This window comes from Psammomys obesus, unplaced genomic scaffold (genome assembly GCF_907164565.1).
Source record: "Psammomys obesus unplaced genomic scaffold, mPsaObe1.curated_primary_1811, whole genome shotgun sequence".
NCBI lineage: Eukaryota > Metazoa > Chordata > Mammalia > Rodentia > Muridae > Psammomys > Psammomys obesus.
Window position 1 is genome coordinate 7,148,209 of NW_026590677.1, and position 22,223 is coordinate 7,170,431.

Below are 22,223 nucleotides of genomic sequence, written 5' to 3' on the forward strand. Positions count from 1 at the left end.
CCATATACTGTAAGTATGATGCTTTTTATACAACCAAGCTCCAGTTTGGACACACAAATGCACACATTTTCAAGCAAGCAGGCATGTACAATTGCCTGCATACACATGTGCACACACACATATAGGCACACACACATGCACACACACGCGCACATAATTTTATTATAAAGAACAGTGTGTTGTCAAGGGGAAACCTAAATTTTGTACCCATGGTTGTTACTCACTCCCAGATGACCCTGGACTGATCATTTTATTCCCAGAGAATTTAATCTATCCATCTTCAAAGTGAGATTAACCAAAATGAGTTAGTATTTCCTTTCAAGCTCAAAATGTCTAGGCTCCTAAAAAAGTGATTCTTATAAACTAACTCATTAATTCATCCACTCAATATGGATGAATTCATATGTACCAATTGCTTAGGCTAAGAAGCACCCTTGACTTCTAGGCACTCTCAAGCTAATAGACTTCCTTCAAGAGATCATCAGTCTAACAAATGTACACAGGACAATTGACAGATAGCTACCTATATGCATATACTTGTATACATGATACTGTAATGGAATCTAAGGAATTAAATAAGTAATTTATAGAAATAAATCATACCTTAACAACTTGATCATGGTGGGTGACTCACATAGAAAAAAATGGTCTTTGCACTTTTTACATGTGCATAACACACATCATAAATGTAAGAAACATATAATTTCTATCAAATACATTGTAAAATTGTTACAGACTTCAGGACTAGCTCATGATTTTGTCTTTTAGTACCATCTCCACAGTCTGTATCACCTTCTGACACTGTTGCTACATTTCTATTTGTTTTATGATTCAGCTTATTGTGCAAAATGCTGTTTGGATAATCATTCTTGCCCATTACTGTCATCACAACACTTCTGTTTTCAAAACCTGACATTATTCCTTGTTATAACTAACATTAAATCTAAAAAAAAAAAACAAAAAAAAAACTGTGCTTACTTATCCAGAATAATTCCTTTATTTTCTCATTCCTAACTTCTCTCAAGCCTAGTACATGTCTATCACTGATCATCTTATGTTGCTTATCATGTTTTCATACTCTGCTTACATGTTGTGCATGCAATTATGCATTTTAATGTCTGTGACTATTTCACATAAAGTATGTCAGTTTCTTTCTCAACTGAGTCATAGGCTCTTTTTTGAGGAACCTATACCATTTGCTACAATCTTGGATATTTAGAAAGAATCAGCATGATGCTTTAAGAATCTCCAGAGAGGGAAAAAATGGATGTGATAAATAATGAACCTACTGACTTCTGAAGGTAGATGATCAGTTCTGTTAACCCAACATGATCCTATTTTCTTCACATGCCTTCATGCTGCATACTGTCTTCTGTAGCTACAATCCATTCTTTTACATTCCCCAGCATCAACCTCATAAATACACACAGCCTAGATTCTACTGTCAGGGATAAAAGTTGATGTAAGTGAGTGTTTATGCCCACATAAACCCATCTGTACTTTGAACATGTCTATGAATGGAACTGATAATCCATGACATTTTTTTCTAAATCATGGTAAATAAAAATTCTATAAGAAGATAAGTATTCATCCATGTAGACTTTTAAAAAAAACCCTAACAGTGCAATACCTACACTTCTGCATATGATAAAGAATGGTAGGATACCACTGCATATCAGAAGAGGACTGTCAATGGGCAAAATGGGCTATTACATTAACATTCAACAAATTGAACTGGAAGAGTTTCCTTTGTAGCATCCTTTCATGATCATTCAAAGCTTTACTGACACTACCTCAATATGACAGAGATGGCTTAGGTAAAAACACTATTATTTTTTTAATTCTTTATTAATTACACTTTATTCACTTTGTATCCCTCCTGTGGTTCCCTACCTCCTCCCATCCCAATCCCTCCCTTCCTCCACCCTCTGCATGCATGCCCCTCCCCAAGTCCATTGATAGGGGAGGTCTTCTTTTCCTTCCTTCTGATCCTAGTCAGTTAGGTCTCAACAGGAGTGGTTGCATTGTCTTCATCTGTGGCCAGGTAATGCTGCTTCCCCCTAAGGGGGAATTAATTAAAGAGCAGGTCAATCAGTTCATGTCAGAAATAGTCCCTGTTCCTATTACAATGGAACCCACTTGGATACTGAACTGCCATGGGCTACATCTGTTCAGGGGTCTTAGGTTATCTCCATACATGGTCCTCGGTTGGAGTATCAGTCTCAGGAAAGACCCCTGTGCTCAGATTTTTTGCTTCTGTTGCTCTCCTTGTGGAGTTTCTGTCCTCTCCAGATCTTACTGTTTCCCACCTCTTTCATAAGATTCCCTGCACTCTGCCAAAAGGTTGCCCATAAGTCTCAGCATCTCTTTGATAGTCTGCAGGGCAGAGCCTTTTGGAGGTCTTCTGTTTAAGGTTGAAGTTGTATCTTTTGAAACGCAACCCATGACCTTTTTCCAACAAATATCTCTTAATAAATTTTGTAGTTTTCTACGGAAATCTGTGCAATTTTAATGCAAAAGTCCTGCTGAAAGACTAGGTTAAATTTGGTGCCATCAGGCAAGCAAATACATGCTTCTGAATAAGGTCCTTGGACATGTCACAAAGTCTTTGATGGGATGTAATATGCTGTGATCAGGATTTTATGCAGAATGTTCTCTTAATGCCTATGGTTTTGTAAAAATTCAAAATCAATAAGGCGACTCATAGTAAATGCAGGTTAAGAGTAAACAAAATGAAGTCATAGAAGGCAAACTATATCATTCCACATAAACAAAACTCAACTCAGGATTAAGTAGCTATCAACCACATGTGAGCAAATCCTGGAGCCAAAGCACCATTCCAAATATGGAGTTACAACACATTAAAGGTATTTTGCAAGCAAGCACTAGCACAGAATGCTTTCATCTCCAAATATCAAAGCTCTTTAAAAGCAGGTGCCAACTGTTACCCCTCATCCTCTAAGAGCCAAGAAAACAAACACACAGGTTAAGTACTACAGCCATTTTAAACATTAACTCAGTTGGAACAGGACGAAAGAACAAGGGAGACAAGAAAACCACTAGGAACACTATTCCTGCCATTACCTACTACTGAAATGGAAAACAAAGACTCATAACATCAACAGTGAAGTAAGCAGCCTGTTTCATACTTGTTTGTACTCAGAGTGACATTTCATGGCTGCCTCTAATCAAGGGGTGAGTAAAGTGTAGTCTAGCAATTAGACAAAGGAAAACAAAAATCTTGGCATTCAGCACACTAACTAAAGGCAGGTCCTCAGACCTAGCTGGAGGGCCCAGTCATATAAGCTAAGGGATCTAGGAATGAGTGACTTCCTTCCCTGGTAACTTGATGAGCATTTCAATTGTCATTTGGAGGCAACAGCAACCATATTTAGAACATGAACTAAGACAACTTGTGATAGTTTATGCAGTGGTTTCAATTTCAGTAGCTATGATTTTATAAAACTGATATATAATAAGAAATCTACTTGTTCCTCAATATTATAAAAAAAAATCCATATAAGACCTCCCACCAGCAATGACAATCAGGGATCCACAGTAAGAGTTACTTTGGATCCAGCTGATCTTTGAGCATCTCTGGCTCAGAGAAGTCCCAGCACTCTCAGAACCTGAGGTGGTTCATTCTTTTCCATTAAGTTTTACTTTACCAGTTCCTCAATTCCCTACTATTATTTAGCAGCTATAGAGCCCTGGCTGCCTGCAAAGTATAATTTCTACTGAGCAAGACGTGTCAGCTGAAAAGACTTTCAAAACATTTGGAGGGTAAGTTGCAGGTGGCCCTGTGCCTGTGGGCCAAAACAACACCCCAAATTCAGTTCCAACCCTAACCCCGTTATTTAGATTATACATCACTTAAAACCCAGTTGCCACGACAAACTTATTTATGAGTAAAAAAGTAACAGTCTTTTGCATATTACTCTAAATCCATTTCCCTTGTACCAGCTTGTTGATCATGCTGACAAAAACAAACAAACAAACAAAAAACAGTTGCAATCTCCCATCTTAGAAATAGTGAGTGCCTTATCTTCTATTATTGGTATTTTCTAATTAGATACAATACAATAGATCGTTTTCTTGTTTGTGTTCAATGAGACCTGCCATGGTTCTCTTTAAATGCTACCGCAAGCAGGGAAGGCTCTTAGCATAGTGGGATGAATGGAGAGAAGCATGTGCACACACAGCATTCACATGTATTTTCTGCCAAAAACATATACATAGGTTATTTTTGACTGTTTAGGTACTAATTTCACATTTAATAAGGCACAATAAGCATTTCTCAAAATTGGGGTTTCATGGTTGCTTAACTTTGCCAACCTCTTAATTATGACTATAGTTTAAATAAAGAGCACTTCGCACTGTACAAATTATTAGGTGCTGAATCAAAGCCACAGTAGTCTCCAGTTTCTGGGGATAAAAGAAAGCATTGCAGGAAATCACTATTAGGGGGAAAAACTTTATGAGCCCTAAGTGAGACGTTATAAGGACATTCAAATGTTGTGATGAAAATGTTAACTCATTCTCCAAAACCCCTCCATGTCTTCCCAAATTTCAACAGACCTTATTTTCTGTATGGTAGAGGTCTAAGGTGGAGGGCATATAGAATTTGACAAACGTTGAAGATAGAGATTCAAAGCAAAAGGCTACTCTCTGATATGGAATACTGGAAGCCATGCACAAGGCAGTCATTATTGCACCTCACAAAATAGCTACGATGTTATCAGCATCTTGAAATTGCCAAAGTATTAGCAATCTGTAATGCAGTTATGGAAGGAACCAACAGCACAGCAATTAGTAAAGCACCTTGTGTTCATATGGAACCTTTTATCACAAGGTTTCCAGAAGGTTTTAATAGGCTTTTATAGGAAGGCATCATTTCCCCCCACAGCTGAGAACACAGTAGTCATTCCATACCAGTAGCAGTAAATATAAAGGGTTGCTAGAGAGAGCGGAATTATAAAACCTTACAGAAACCATGAAAGAGAGGAATTATTTTTAGACAGGCAGAAAACATATACCCAAGTTGGAAACTAGGGCTGACAGTAGCTACATTTTCTGCAGCTCTCGTGGCACAAAACTGAAAAATTTTGCTTATCATTCAGCCAGCAAGACTTCTATGAGGTGCTTAATGACTGTAATAGAGCAGGTGCTTCCTATTAATAGGAATTAGCATTTGAAAGTGAACACAATGAGCAAAAGTTGCCATTCTTTTCCGGAAAGCTTTTTAGCTAACATGAACTAGCTAACCCTCCTGTTGCCATTATGAGCTAAATAAATATATTAACTCTACTAATGGCATGACAGAGGCAGTGAAGAGATTTACCCTCTACTAGAAAGGGGCATCAAACATCTGCAACTAGAATTTGAGATGATTCCCACCAGGTCCCATGCTCATACTACCAGGCCACACCTCATTAGGATTCTAGAAAAATGCAATGAAATGGAAGTAATTAGAGCTGGATGACTGAGTATAATACTTGGGAGTTGGGAGAAGAAAAAAAAAAAAAGTCCGCAGCCTGATTAAACATGACAAGTCCAAGGACAGTGAACACAACTCCAGAAATTTCCTCCTGAAAGGAAGATTAAGAAATAATGACAGTGGAACTCTTCACTCTAATTCTAACATCAGATTCCCAGCAGCAAAAAAACTAGGAAGAATTCTTGTAAAAAATTAAAAAGCCACTGTTGGAAACATAACACCAGGCTGCATCAGACAGCACAGACCTTCAACCTGGACATTTATGTCTCCCTTCTTTTGCCCACATTCTACTAGCTTCCTCCCTCTTCAGATCTTCCCTGATCTGTTTTTAAGTAGATTCAAAGCTCCTTTCTTTTCAATCATTCTTAACAGTATACTCACTCCTCATTCTGGACAGCTCAATATCTGTGTTTGCTTGATTCTTTCTATTTTGTTTTGATGGGTTTTTTAAGACATGATATCATGTAATCAAAGCTGGCCTCAAATTCATCTTCCTCCTGTCTACCAAGTGCCCTGATGCCACATATGTTACACTGTGCCCAGCTCTTGCATCCTCTTAAAAACAGACATTTTTTCTGGGCTTAAATCAATACAAATTGATGTGGCAGTTATTTCTTCACACACACAGAGAGAGAGAGAGAGAGAGAGAGAGAGAGAGAGAGACAGGGAGAGGGAGAGGGAAAGGGAGAGACTTTCATGAGGGAAATAAATAATATATGTGGTGTTTGGATGTTTAAATTGTTTTTCCTTGGTATAACCATGTACACTTAAGGCAAAAGTCACCCTGGAGACAGTTTACACATATGGTTCTAAGTTTACAAAAGATCTTAGAACATTTTTTAAATCCCAGAAAGCTTTTGAAATAAAAGCAGAAAACATTATTACTAGATGTTAGGATTGTTAACATCATGGAATCTCCCCTAATTCTCAATTTCCTAAATTACAAATTTATAAACTGATAAAAGAAAATGTCTGTTCTAACCACCTTGATAAAGTTGTTATTAGGGTCAAAAGGAATAATGTGTACAAATGGTTTCTAAAACTGTGACTCCACAGACATGTGACACGTCTTATTTTCAGCTCATATGCTTGCTTTCTCTTGAATCGTTATTTATACTTCTACTAAATTCTAACTGAGCATTGTGAATATTTTTTCTACATTTTCTTGCTGGGATATATTGCCTTATTCTTGTATTATTTCTTATATCAACAAAAATATAATGAACAATCTTTCTTTTGTCATAGAGAATGAGAACTAGCTTAAAGAGAGTAGAAATGGCCTCACACTATCAAAAATCATGTGAAAAGTAAGATCAGAGGCATTTTAATAGTCTTTATAAACTAGTTTTTTTTCACCCCATTTCCTTCCTCTGTTATGATTGAACTGTCACAGAATATCTTTTCTTTAAAAAAAATTATTCCAGGGTTAAAGAAAGCACGTTAGCATGCATAATTCAGAGCTGTCAGCTGGAACTAAGCCATTGCAAGGATAGTTTAGTCTGTGGGTAGGAAAACAGGTTTAAGGAACTGGACAGTTATACCAGAGCCCACTCAGGAGCAACTATGTGTCTACTCCTTCAGAGCCGCACTCTATAAAGGCATGCAGCAATTTGTATGTAAATTATCAAAAACACAATTAAGTTTACATTTCATTCTTTGCTCATAGGAACCAGGTTTCAAAAGGTAAATAGGCACATGCAGCTAGTGGTTACAGTTCTCTTTCTAGACCATGTATATCACCACAGAAAGTTCTAGTGGCAGCAGTAATACAGAAGAAAGCTGTTGGCTTGTGACTCAGCACTCTCCAGTATTGAAATACGACATTCAGTGACCTAAAGAAACACAAAGAAAAAAAAAAAAAGAAACACAAAGAATATGCTCACCAATCTCATATCACATGATACCTTGTATTGCTTACATATATGCTACCTGAGCTGGGCCAGACACTTTCAAGCCTAGCACTATATCTTCAAGGTTTGTCACAGATACTTGCAAAGACCAGGCATTCATAGGCTAAGTGTCTGCTGATCAACCATTTTGTATAGGAATATCTCTCACCTGTCTCTGAGACTGAATCAGGAATGCCAAATTTTATATACTCTTTCTTGGTTGTTTCTTTGTTTTTTGCTTTTTGGGTTTGTTTGTTTGTTTGTTTGTTCTGAGACTAGTGTGTGTTTGAACATTTCTCAAGAATTTAAACATTAGAGAGGAATGGCCTAAATCAAAACATAAATTTTATGTACCCCATCCTTAATTTTCCATCCTTTTCATTTGTTCAAGTACCATTTATAAACTTAAAAAAGTTAGTGCCCTGCGTGAAGAAGGGGGTGGGAGGGTGAGATCAGGAGGGGAGGAGGGAGGGGCTTATGGGGGAGATACAAACTGAAAAAAGTGTAATTAATGAAAAAATAAAATAATAAAAAAATAGTAAAAAAGTTACTGCCCTCCATTTATTCATACTAATCCCTAGCACGCAAAACAAATAATTTTAAATGCAATATAACTCTTCAAAGAGGGTGTTTTACAATTTAACAGAATTAAAAATGTTTTAGAATATGTATCTCAATGACTCAATTAAAATTAAATTTTCTCAATAAACATCCTGTATCAGTATGCCAACTGATTGTACAGAGCCTAGTATCAAGTAAAACTTAAACCACACATATATCCCCACACATTAATAGTGGGAGACTTCAACACCCCACTTTCAAAAAAGGACAGGTCAACAAAACAAAATTAAACAAAGAAACAATGTCTCTAACAGAGGTCATGAATAAAATGGACCTAACAGACATCTACAGAACCTTACACTCACACACAAAAGAATCTACCTTCTTCTCAGCACCTCATGGAAGCTTCTCCAAAACAGACCATATGGTTGGTCACGAAGCGAGCCTCAACAGATAAAAGAATATTGAAATAATCACTTGTATCCTATCTGATCACGATGGGAAAAAGCTGGACCTCAACAACATCAGAAATAGCAAAAAGCCTACACTCACATGGAAACTGAACAACTTGCTACTCAATGACAGCTGAGTCAAAGAAGAAATAAAGAAAGAAATTAAAGTCTTCCTAGAATACAATGAAAATGAAGACACAACATAACCAAACTTGTGGGACACAATGAAAGCAGTGCTAACAGGAAAAGTTCATAGCACTAAGTGCCTTCAAGAAGAAATATGAGACAGCTTATTCAAGCAACTTAATGGCTCACCTAAAAACCCAAGGGGGAAAAAAAAAAGAAGCAGACACACCACAAAGGAGTAGATGGCTGGAAATACTCAAACTCAGGGCTGAAATCAAACAATTAGGAAAAAAAATATTCACAGAATCGATGAAACCAAGAGCTGGATCTTTGAGAAAATAAACAAGTTAGACAAACCCTTAGCCAAGCTAACTAAAAAGCAAAGAGACACCATCCAAATCAACAAAATCAGAAATGAAAAAGGGGAAATAACTATAGATACTGAGGAAATCCAAACAATCATTAGGACTTACTTCAAAAGTCTATATGTAACAAAATTTGAAAATCTAAATGAAATGGACAGTTTTCTTGATTGGCTCCACTTACCAAAGCTGAATCAAGACCAGGTAAATCAATTAAATAGTCCTATATCCCCTAAGGAAATAGAAATGGTCATCAAAAGTCTCCCATTCAAAAAAAGCCCAGGACCAGATGCCCAGATGCCCAGGTTTCAGCGCAGAATTCTACCAGACCTTCAAAGAACCTAATTCCAGTTCTCTTCAAACTATTCCACATGATAGAAACAGAAGGAACATTACCAAACTCATTCTATGAAGCCACAGTCACCTTGGTACCTAAACCACACAAAGACCAAAAAAAGAAAGAGAATTTCACGCCAATCTCTGTTATGAACATTGATGCAAAAATATTCAACAAAATACTTGCAAACCGAATACAAGAACATATCAAAGGTACCATCCACTATGACCAAGTAGGCTTCATCCGAGGTATACAGGGGTGGTTCAATATATGGAAACCCATCAGTGTGACCCATCATATTAACAAACTGAAAGAAAAAAAACCACATGATGCTGAAAAAGCATTTGACAAAATACAACAACCATTCATGTTTAAAGTATTGGAGAGATCAGGGATACAAGGCACATATCTAAACATAGTAAAGCCAATATACAGCAAGCCTATAGCCAACAAAAAAATAAACTGAGAGAAACTTAAAGCAATTCCACTGAAATCAGGGACAAGGCAAGGCTGCCCATTCCCTCCATATCTCTTCAACATAGTTGTAGAAGTCCTTGCTAGAACAATAAGACAATTGAAGGAGATCAACAGAATACAAATTGGAAAGGAAGAAGTCAAATGATCACTATTTGCAGATGATATGTTAGTATAACTGAGTGACCCCAAAAACTCTACCAGGGAACTCTTACAGCTGATAAACACCTTCAGTGATGTGGCTGGATACAAAATTAACTCAAAAAAAAAAAAAATCAGTAGCACTCCTGTATACAAAAGACAAAAGGGCTAAGAAAGAAATTAGGGCAACAACACCCTTCACAATAGCCACAAAAGACATAAATTTACTTTGGTGTGACCCTAACCAAGCAAGTCAAAGACTTGTATAAAAAAAAAATTTCAAGTCTCTGAAGAAAGAATTTGAAGAAGATATAAGAAGATGGAAAGATCTCTCATGCTCATGGCTTGGCAAGATTAACATAGTAAAAATGGCCATCTTACCAAACACAATCTACAGATTCAATGCAATTCCCATAAAATTACCAACACAATTCTTTACAGATATTGAAAGAAAAATACTCAACTTCATATGGAGAAACAAGAAACACAGAATTGCTAAAACAATCCTATACAATAAAAGATCTTCTGGATGTATCCCCATCCCTGATCTTAAGCTGTAATATAGAGTAACAGTTATAAAAATTGCATGGTACTGGCATAGAAACAGAATGGTGGATCAATGGAATTGAATAGAAGACCCAGAAATAAACCCACACACTTACGAATACCTGATCTTTGACAAGGATGCCAAAACCATACAATGGAAAAAAGATAGCATCTTCAACAAATGTTGCTGGTCTAACTGGATATCTACATGTAGAAAAAAATGCAAATAGATGCATACTTATCACCCTGCACAAAACTGAAGTCCAAATGGATCAAAGACCTCAACATAAAACCAGACACATTAAATCAGTTAGAAGAAAAATTGGGTAATACCCTACAACTCATTGGTACAGGAGACAACTTCCTGAACAGAACACCAACAGAACAGGCTTTAAGAGCAATAATCAATAAATGGGACCTCATGAAACTGAAAAGCTTCTTTAAAGCAAAGGACACCATCATCAAAACAAAAGGAATGCTTACAGATTAGGAAAGATTCTTCACCAACCCTCTATCTGAGAGAGGGCTAATATACAGTATATATAAAGAACTAAAGAAGCTGAAAAGCAACAAACCAAGTAATCCAATTAAAAATTGGGGAACAGAGCTAAACAGAGAATTCTCCATAGAGGAATATCGAATGGCAGAGAAACATTTAAAGCCATCAAGGAAATGCAAATCAAAACCACCCTGAGATTTCACCTTACACCAATCAGAATGGCCAAGATCAAAAACTCAAGTGACAACACATGCTGGAGAGGTTGTGGAGAAAGGGGAACCCTTCTCCACTACTGATGGGAATGTAAACTGGTACAACCACTCTGGAAATCAATCTGGCTCTTTCTCAGACAACTAGGAATAGCGCTTCCTCAAGATCCAGCTATACCACCCCTAGGCATATATCCAGAAGAGGCTCAAGTACATAATTAGGACATTTGTCCAACCATGTTTGTAGCAGCTTTATTTGTAATAGCCAGAAGATGGAAACAACCCAGATGACCCTCAGCTGAAGAATGGATGCAGAAACTGTGGTACATCTACACAATGGAGTATTAATCAACAATGAAAAACAAGGAAATCATGAAATTTGCAGGTAAATGGTGGGAACTGCAAAAGGATCATCCTGAGTGAGCTATCCCAGAAGCAGAAAGACACACACAGTATTTACTCACTCATATAGACATGTAATATAGGACAAACCTGCTAAAAGCTGTACACCTAAAAAAACTAATCAAGAGGGAGGGCTCTGGCTAAAATACTCAATCCCCATCCTTAAAGACAAAGAGTATGGACATCAGAAGAAGAAGAAAACAGGGAACAAGTTAGGAGCCTGCCACAGAGCACCTCTAAAAGGCTCTGCCCTGCAGACTATCAAAGCAGATGCTGAGACTTAAGGCCAACTCTTGGGCAGAGTGCAAGGAATCTTATGAAAGAAGTGAGAAATAGTAAGATCTGGAGAGGAAGGAGCTCCACAAGGAGAGCAACAGAACCAAAAAATTTGAGCACAGGGGTCTTCCCAGAGACTCATACTCCAACCAAGTACCATGCATGGAGATAACCTAGAACCCCTGCACAGATGTAGCCCATGGCAGTTCAGTGTCCACTTGGGGTCCATAGTAATGGGAACAGGGCCTGCTTCTGACATAAACTGATTTGTCTGCTCTTTGATCACCCCCCCCAATGGGGCAGAAGCCGTACCAGGCCACAGAAGATGGCAATGCAGCCACTCCTGATGAGATCTGATAGACTAGGATCAGAAGGAAGGAGAGGAAGACCTCCCCTATCAGTGGACTTGGGGAGGAGCATGTGTGGAGAAGTGGGCGGGATAGTGGGATTAGGAGGGGAGGAGGGAGGAGCTTATGGGGGAATTCAAGGTGAATAAATTGTAATTAATAAAATTTAAAAAAAAAAGAAGTGAAGTGGTAAAGTGATATTCTCCCTTTTAAGTTGGTGGGGAAAGTGAGAGTCACAGTTTCTGAATCCATGATCAATTAGCCACTTACTGAAAAAGTCAGAGAAATAGCCTAAGAGCCTCTGCTTCCTGAACAACGGTGTGTATGCTACATTTATAGAAAACAGGAAAACAGAAGCCCGGTTACTAGCTTTATTGCTTTTGTTTTCTCTATATAGCCCCTTTTAAAATCATAACATAAATATTTTATTAAATATTTTAATTATTATTTAATTACAGTTTATTCTCTTAGTTTACCAGCTGTCGACTCCTTCCTCATTCCTTCCCAATCCCACCCTCCTTCCTTCATCTCCTCCCATTCTCTTCTCCAAGTCCACTGATAAGAGAGGTCCTCCTCCCCTTCCATTTGACCCTAGCTTATCAGGTCTCATCAGGACTAGCTGCATTGTCCTCCTCTGTGGCCTGGCAAGGCTGTTCCCCCCATGGGGATGTGATCAAAGAGGCCTGCACTGAGTTCATGTCAGAGATATTCCCTGTTCCAATTACTAGGGAGCCCACTTGGAGACTGAGATGACTTGGGCTACACCTGAGCAGTGGTTCTAGGTTATCTCCATGCATGGACCTGGGTTGGAGTATCAATCTCAGAAAAGACCCCTGGACCCATACATTATTTAATGCAATATTATTTTTCAGCTCATGATGAAGCCTTAAGATGCTTGATTGCCTAATATGGTCATTTGGAAAGGTTTTTAAATCAACACTACATGCTTACAGTGACATGCTAGATACTGTGGACCTTAAAAAAATTCTCTTTGCCTTAAGCTCATTGGCACAGGAGACAACTTCCTGAACAGAAGACCAACAGCACAGGCTCTAAGATCAACAATCAATAAATGGATATCATGAAACTGAAATGTTTCTGGAAAGCAGAGGACACTGTAGTCAGAACAAAACGACACCCTAAGTATTGGCAAAGGATCTTCATCAACCTATATCTGACAGAGGGCTGATATCCAGAATATATAAAGAACCCAAGAAGTTAAACAGGAACAAATCAAGTATTCCAATTAAAAAATGAGGTACAGAACTGAACACAAAATTCTCAATAGAGGAATACCAAAAGGCAGAGAAGCACTTAAAGAAATCCTCAACATTCTTAATTAACAGGGAAATGCAAATCAAAATGACCCTGAGATTTCACCTCACACCCATCAGAATGGCTAAGATCAAAACCTCAAGTGACAACACATGCTGGAGAGGATGTGGAGAAAGGAGAACCTTCCTCCATTGCTTGATGGGAATGCAAACTTATACAACCACTTTGGAAATCAATCTGGTGCTTTCTCAGACAATTAGGAATAGTCCTACCTCAAGATCCAGCTATACCTCTCCTAAGCATACGTCCAAAATATGATCAAATATACAACAAGGACATTTGCTAAACCATGTTTGCAGCAGCTTTATGTGTAATAGCCAGAATCTGGAAACAATCTAGATGTTCCTCAATTGAGGAATGGATACAGAAATTGTGGGACAGTTACACAATGGAATATTATGCAGCAATTAAAAACAAGAAAATCATGAGATTTGCAGGCAAATGGTGAGAACTAGAAAAGATCACCCTGAGTGAGGTATCCCAGAAGCAGAAAGACACACATGGTATATTCTCACTTATAAGTGGAGATTAGAAATAATATAGGATAATCACATTAAAATCTGTACACCTAAAGCAAGAAAGAAGACCCTGTGTAAGATGCTAAATCCTCATTCAAAAAGTGAAACAGGATAGACATCGGAAGAAGGTGAAAACAAAGAACAAGACAGGAGCTTACCACAGAAGGCCTCTGAATGACTCTACCCAACAGTGTATTAAAGCAGATGCTGAGACTCATAGTCGAAATTTGGGCAGAGTGCAGGGAACCTTAAGGAAAAAAGGGGGAAATAAAAAGACCTGGAAGGGTCTAGAGCTCCGCAAGTAAAACAACAGAACCAAAAAAACTAACCCCGGAGGTCTTTTCTGAGACTGATACTCCAACCAAGGACCATTTACGGAGAAACCTAGAACTCCTGCACAGATGTAGCCTGTGGCAGCTCAGTCTGTAAATGGGCATCCTAGTAATGGGAACTGGTGCTGTCTCTGATGTGAACTCTTTGATCACCTCCCACTGAGGGAGAAGAAGCCTTACCAAGCCACAGAGGAAGACTGTGAAAGACAGTCCTGATGAGACCTGATAGGTTAGGGTCAGATGGAAGGGAAGGAGGACCTCCACTATTAGTGGACTTGAGAAGGGGCATAGAAGGAGATGAGGGTGGGAGGGAAGGCAGGATTGGGAGGGGATGAGGGTAAGGGCTACAGCTCTGATACAAAGTGAATAAATTGTAATAAATAAGAAAAATTAAAAATTCCTCTTTGTTCTCAGGATGAGCACAAAATTATATATTCTAAGAGCACTAAAATTCAATATGACTTTAGCAATTTTCTTATCTCCCTGCTTCACTCTCTTTTCTTCCTCTCCATATCCCTTGCTTTATGCCCTGCCCTCAACATTCTGAACACACAAAAAAATGTGCCTACAAGGCTTTTCTAATCACCCTAATGCCACACAACTAGTTATTAGAAACCTGGACCTGTGTTCAGAATTCATCTCTTCCAACACTGAAGACATGACTCATCTTTTTCCACTTGCCCAGCTCTCTCCCCTTATTAAAAAAAAAAAAAAAAAAAGCCCCCAGAAGAACATTAATGCTCAAAATCATCTCAGCTAAATTTCTCCTGGGGAAAAAAAGTGAAATTTACTGCAAATGATATTTATGAATCACTTTTTGTCAATTTTCTGTCATTTAAGAAAACAAATTGTAACTAGGAAAACAAGGAAGAAAATATATAACCCACCCAAGGAAATAAACTGTCTTTAGCTTAGTGATTGGGGGATGTGGCATGATAAAGTCCTCTGAAATACAGCCTCATTCTAGAAAATGACTTGCTTGGTTGTCACTTAAATTGATCATCTATAATTGCTAGAAATAAACTGCAATCAAAATATAGTATCTCCTATTAGTTTTACCCACTAGGGGTTGGTTGACCATAGGGAAATTATCCAAAAGATAAATTTTCTCATTTTTATTGCCTCAGTGGAAACTCTCTGGAATTAGGTGGCTGAAGAGGCTAGACTAGTGGTAAATACTGAACCCAGAAAGCCCTTTTCTTTTCAGAATAGAACTGGGTGTACAACTATGGGTAACAAACAACTAGGTAGTAATCTCTTTTGCTCACTTCCTAATAGCTTATTTGACTCATCATATTAGAGTCACACCTTTGTCATTGGGTCATCACTCATTTATATTTGATGATCATTCAGATATAAACTGGCTGCTTTATACAATTTTTAAAAGGTTTGTGGTGTAAACAAGATTGCATGAGAAATGTTTAAACTACTTAAGAGAATAAATTAAAATATTTTAGAAGCAATTTACAAACAATAAATATTTTCATTGCACATCACTCTTACTTATAGATTAAAACAGGTCCAAGGACTCCTACTGGGCAAAACGTCCTGGCAAGGAGTTTGTCTATATCTTATTACTATATGAACTTGAAAGAAATAAAATTGCATTTCCTTTCTATCTCTACTTCTGCCTGGCCTGACTCCAAGTTAGTCTTGATTAATCAGATTTGACTGTACTATATAAAACTAAGTACAACAGCAAAGACAGCAGCCCAAACGAAAAGATATAGAAGTCATAGCAGTTCCTATACCATGTTTAAGATCTTTGTACAAACTATAGGCATTCACTGGTACTAAAGGGTAGATAGAAGCAACCGGAAGGGTAGAAGGAAAAGCAAAAAGAGATCAATCTTTCCAAGATCTCAGAATTCATCTTCTCTGGCTGTCCTTGACTACTGCAGAACAAATGGTAGTAGCTAGGACAGTTTAAAGCTGAAAATTCCTATGTAACTTAATCGATCCTGTTACAAGGAGGTGCAGGCTCCATGGTCAGTGCTAAGAATATGGATGTGAATCCTTTTCTACTCCTGACCTCAAGGAGCACACTTAATGTCATGTGACTGAGAGTAAATGAAGAGGTAATCACAATGCAATGCTGTGGGTGCTTCTGTGGGTGGTATCTGAGTCTGTTTATACTTCTATAACAACTGGCCTAAGATAAAACTATCCTTGAGGAGCAGAAATGTGTTTTCTACAGGTTTTGAGTGTAGGCAATCCAAAATCAAGGTGCCAGCCAACCACATGCCTGATGAGAACTAGTCTCTACTTCCCAAATGGCACCTTGTTATTACATCCTCCAAAAAAGATAAACACTGTCTCTTCACATGGTGGAATGTAGAAAGGCAGGAAGGACTAGCTAATTCTTTAAGCCTTTTTATAAGGGCTCTAATTCCACTCATAAAGGCAGATCTCTCATGACATTATCCCCCAAAAGTCCCAATTGTTAATAATATTGTATTAGGTCTTAGGTTCAAACATGTTGGTTGGGAACAAGGGTTATACAACATTTAATCAACAGTTACAGTATATGCAGAGAAGAAAGCAACAGAGAAGAAGCCCTTGCCCTTAGGAAGCATGTGCTGTGAGAACTGCTTTCAGATATGTGCAGACTTTGGAGGACTGACCTGGGAATAAACTTTGGTTTGAAAGGAGAGTGTGCTTTGCTGTGGCTTGAATTCTTGATTTTGCCAGTTACCTATCAGTATTAGGGAGAAAGAAAGACCATAAGCCAAGCTTAACAAAAATCAAGCAATTCTCTACAATCACAAACCCAGCTGGATTTGGGTTGGCTCTTTTCTAAAGTTTGAAGGACAAGTTAAATTCTGTATTAATGTCAAAAATGAAAAAAAAAAAGTCAATGTCTGACGGCATAGCTAATTAAACCACAGAAACTTATGTTTGAGCCAGTAAAGGTTTTCTCTGGTGGTCAAATGCTCATGACTTTCAAATTCTTCACATAAGGAGGAGTCCTGAGACAAGTAGACCCTAGCTTGAATAATCTCTTTAAAAAGTGATTCTAGCCCCCAAGTCATAGGTACAAAGTAGAAAAAATAGAGCCTTTTCTGGCAGAGGCCTGTAGGTGGGGACATTCAGTTTCCTCAGCAGGTCAGACTGGCTCTTAGGCCTACTAATAAAGACAGCTGTGGCAGTGACTCCTTTGGTGGGAAAGAGAGAGAGCAGATTATTTTTTTCCTTGTATGTGATTTAGGGATATGGATGTCATGGTTGCATTTTTCTATTCTTTTGATTGGTTAGCTCTGTGTCTTTCTCCCAAAAGAAACTCAATTATTATTGGGTCACCCTCATGCTTTGTATGCATTGATGGAGCCCTAATCACACTGTCACTTTCCAGTGAACTATATGTCACATCTACAAACTTCATCCTATATAAGGCAAAGTTGCGAGAAGCAAGAGAAATTGTGGTTCACTGACAAACACAATGTCTATTCAGATGGGTGTCTTTGTGTCTTTTCTGCATGAATAGCAGAGTCTGGAAGATTTTGAAAAGATACAAATCTTAGGCCAACTATATATATATATATATATATATATATATATATATATATATATAATATATGATGTTGCTGTGCAAGCATGGATTACACTTGCTTCTTCTTTCCAAGTTTTTCTGCTGTGCTTAAAAAGACATGAGAAGGCCTTATCAGGCCACAAAGGAAAACAATGCAGCCAGTTCTGATGAGACCTGATAGGCTAGGGTCAGATGGAAGGGGAAGAAGACTGCCCCCATCAGAGAGAGGAATGGGAGGAGATGAGGGAGAGAGGGTGGGATTGTGAGGGAATGAAAGAAGGGGCTACAGCTGGAATATAAAACGAATAATTTGTAATTAATAAAAAGTAAATTAATATAAAAAAGACATGAGAAGATAGAGAATGGATAAACAAATGTATGTGTGACTGCTCATTGTTCTATGTTTTCTAAAAAGAATACGGACTCTGTGGCAATTAACATTTCATAAAATTTGCCTCTTGAAATTTTAATTTTGGCTTCCGATCTCCTGGTTGAGATCTACCTGTAGACCACATGGAAGCAAAGACTCTTGGAATTGTGACACCCAGAAAACCTGTCTTATCTGTCAGTGCAAGAAAAATTAAGAACAATGCAGCTGACTGGCATAACTTAATCCTGAAATGGGACAGCCTCAGTGATGCAGGTTTTAACAGAGTAAGCCAACCAGAAAGTCAGCTTGTCAAGCAAAGAGAAGGTTGAATTAAAGAGCAACAGCCCAGCTTCCAATGAAGAGGAAGAAAAGGCAAACCTGGACTAAGATCAGGAACTTGAAGCACTGTGTAAGGAGCTGCGGGCCATCTTAGATGGCTTCACTAAAATACAAATGAAAATAGAAAAGCTATCTTCACCCACCAAGGGAATCTGTGAACTAGAAAATCACCATTACAGGGAAGAGATTAACTGCAACCTCTGTTTCACATGTGGCATACACCCTTCTTTTATTGAGGTCTCCCACCAGCTCTTTTATTCATACAAGAAGGATCTCCTTTTGAAGCACACCATTGGCTCAGAGCTGGCCCACACTGCAGACCACAACCTCAACCTGATTTACCTGTCCATGCGGCTACACCAGCCTTACATAGAGAGCAACAGCAAGCTGCAGCTGGAGAGCATGCTGCTTGAAACATCTCACCCCCGTTCTGTGATCGAGCCCTCAGCTCCAGACTGTCCCTGGCTGCTGCAGCCTGTCCAGACACACAGGCACTGCTGCAGCTGCCCTCCGCTCTGCATCATCCCAGGCATCATGAAACTGCCACTTGTGAGCACCAGCAAGAAATAAATGGGAAGAATGGCTGAGGGCCTTATTTTGCAAACCAAGTGTACTTTACGTAGTGCATCTGTGTAGACAACCTGAGTTTCCTAGCTTTGCTTTGTACCTATCCCTTTTTTGGGTTTGCGGTGCTAGAAATCAAACCCAGACTTTCACAGAAACTGAATATTCAACACTGGGCAGTATCCCCAGCCCTGTGCTTAAGATTTGAAGAGAACGTTCTAGTTCTGTAACTATTAAGTAAAATCCCATAAATATTAGATGTTTAAAATCTTACCAAGCCAGGTAGTGGCAGCAATGGCACATGGCTTTAATCTCAGCACTTGAGAGGCAGAAGCTAGTAGATCTTTGAGTTTGAGGCTAGCCTGGACTACAAAGTGAGTCCAGGACAGTCAGTGCTATATAGAGGAACACTGTCTTGAAAAAAAAAATCTCATCAGGAACTGAGTGTGCACCTGAGAGTACTTCTGGCCCTTTGGCCTCCACAGTCAGTCACATATATTTGTGGACACACAAAAATAAATAGTCTTTTTAAGATTTTATTTTTACTTTACGTATTTGTGTATGTGCCACATGTACAGATGACCAGAGTGGCTACAAATGGGAGAAGGAGCCTAGAGTTGGAGGTTGTTCACTGCCTAACCTGGAAGAGTCCTGACCTTCCAATCCCTTGGAGGAGCAGGTCACATTCTTATATTAATAAAATGTGTTTTAATATATAAAAAAGAAATTTTAATTTCATACATTAGTATTTCGTCTGTTATTCAGATATATTAACATTATTACTACAAGTGCATTTGGAAAGGAACCTATTACACCAGGAAACCTCAAATTTTTCTCTTACAGCGCTACTAAGGAGAAGGGAAGGGAATGGATAGGGGTAGTGAAATAAGAATAGCATTAATAGAGTCAGTGAACATGATCAAATACCTTTATTCTAATGTACAAAATAAGAACGTTTGTATTGTACAGGTAATAACACAAATTTTGGCACCATGTGTTCATTTTTTTATATCTTTAGAAGAAAAACAAGCCAACATTCAAAGTTTTCCTAAGTCATTACTTCCTCCCTAGCCACAAAAAGATACTAGTATAAGTCTGCAGATGTGTAGACTGCAGAATACCTGAGAGTAGGAAATTTTATAAAAAACAGAAATTTATTTTTTTACAATTCTGAAGGTAGAAACAACTAAGAACAGAATTAGAGCATCTGATTAAGGTTTTCTTGCTGTGCCATAATATGATGGAAGGTATCACGTGATGACAGAGAGTAATAGTAGGCAAGTTTGTCCTTCTATAAGAAAATAATCCTTTGGCAATGAGCCCACTCCCACAATAAAGGCATGGATCCACTTACAAGAGCTTTTACACTCCTTTCATGATTTAAGAACTTCTAAAATGTCCTACTTCAGAGGACTGCAATGAGGATTAAGTTGCCAGCTCACAATAATTTTAGCAGGTGTCAAGAATATGGAAGATGGCATAAAAAACATCAGTCCTGCCCTCCTTAATCTCTTCTATTCTCAGTGGTAAACACCTGCTTTTTAACAAAGAAGTTTGATATAGAGCACTTCACAAAAGAAGAATAAATTCCCCATCACCCAAGAGACAAATACAAGATCTCCAGAACTTTAATCATTTCTTGACTTTGTTTAATGTTCTTTATTGTCCATCAATGTTCCACCTAAGAACAAGCATCCAGAAATGAATATTATCCTCTAGATGCATTCTGATCAAGAAAGACTTCAGATGGGGCTAATGTCTCCCATAAACACAACTATATATGCATATATATTTCATTATTGAGACCTAAGATTGCATTTGTCTTAGCTGCCCTTTCCCTTGTAGAATATATTCATTTCTAAAGAAGCCTATCAACTTCACTCTTAATTAGCACCAGAGGCTAATTTCAAAAAAGATCACCAGACAGGCAAGTAGAGACACTGAACGAAAGAGACCAAACGATAGAGATTCTACAAAAAAAGAAAGAAAGAAAGAAAGAAAGAAGAAAACAGAAAAAAAAGAAAAGTAAAGAGGTCAATAAACATATCATCAGTATGCCCAGACTTAGTGGACAACTGGAGACTTCCAGACCTTCATTTATGAACAGCTAATTACCTGCTCAACAAAGTAATGCCACATCACGATAAAAATGGAAACCAGCAAAACTAACCTACTGTCCACTTAAAAATAATCTGAAAGAAAAAAAAATGGCAGATGAATTATATTGCATAGACACCCATTTTGCTGGCCTTTATTGAAAGTCAGAACTCCCTATATGCATGTTTTAGTCAAGCCCTTTATTCCTCTATCTCACTCACTCACCTCTCTGTACTATTAAGCATTTGTAAATATAGTCAATTATTCTAAAGTTTCCAAAATTCTCATTTCAACTGGTTTACCAGTTAATGTACCATAGCAGAGAATGAATTGCTATTACAAGGGACTAAAAATAAAAATGTTTCAGAGCCCATAATTGGCTTGTCTTGTTGGACTTTGTAGGGAGCCAAAGTACCAGTTCCAGACTATTAGCCCTTGGTTTGTAGGAGGATAATACATTTCCTCATTAAAATACTTTGCTCTCCACAGTTTAAAAATTAAAAAAAAAAAAGTTGCATTTCTTCCCGTAATTTTTCATTTTTAGGGAATCTTGAAGCTTTGGAGGCACAACAAAAGAACAAGAAAAAACAAATAATCACTCTTCTGTGAAAATCAGCCATTACCTTCATTAACGTTTGCCTTCCTTCTAAGTCTGTTTTCCAGCAGCTCCAAATTCACCACATTCAAAGGTCTTTTATTTGTCTCAAAAAACAGGCTCCGTATCCATTCCTCAGTTTAGGGACATCTGGCTTATTTCCAAATATTACAAATAAAGCTGCTATGAACATGGTTTACCAATATTTTGGATATATGCCTAGGAGTTCTATAGCTGGATCTTGAGGTAGCAAAATTCCTAATTTTCTGAGAAAGCACCAAACTGATTTCCAAAGTGGCTATGGAAGTTTACATTCTCACCAACCATGGAGAAGGGTTCTCCTCTCTCCACATCCTCTCCATCATGTATCTTGAGATTTTGATCTTAGCCATTCTGAAGGGTGTAAGGTGAAACCTCAGGGTTGTT

General features: G+C 38.0%; 1 protein-coding gene and 1 pseudogene across 2 annotated transcripts in view; one reads left to right on the top strand and one right to left on the bottom strand.

Moving 5' to 3' along the window:
- Pcdh19 (protocadherin 19) overlaps positions 1 to 22,223 on the bottom strand; it is a 164,390-nt gene that overhangs the window by 100,224 nt on the left and 41,943 nt on the right. The window lies entirely within an intron of this gene.
- LOC129677641 (cyclin-dependent kinase 2-interacting protein-like) lies at positions 18,346 to 19,111 on the top strand (annotated as a pseudogene).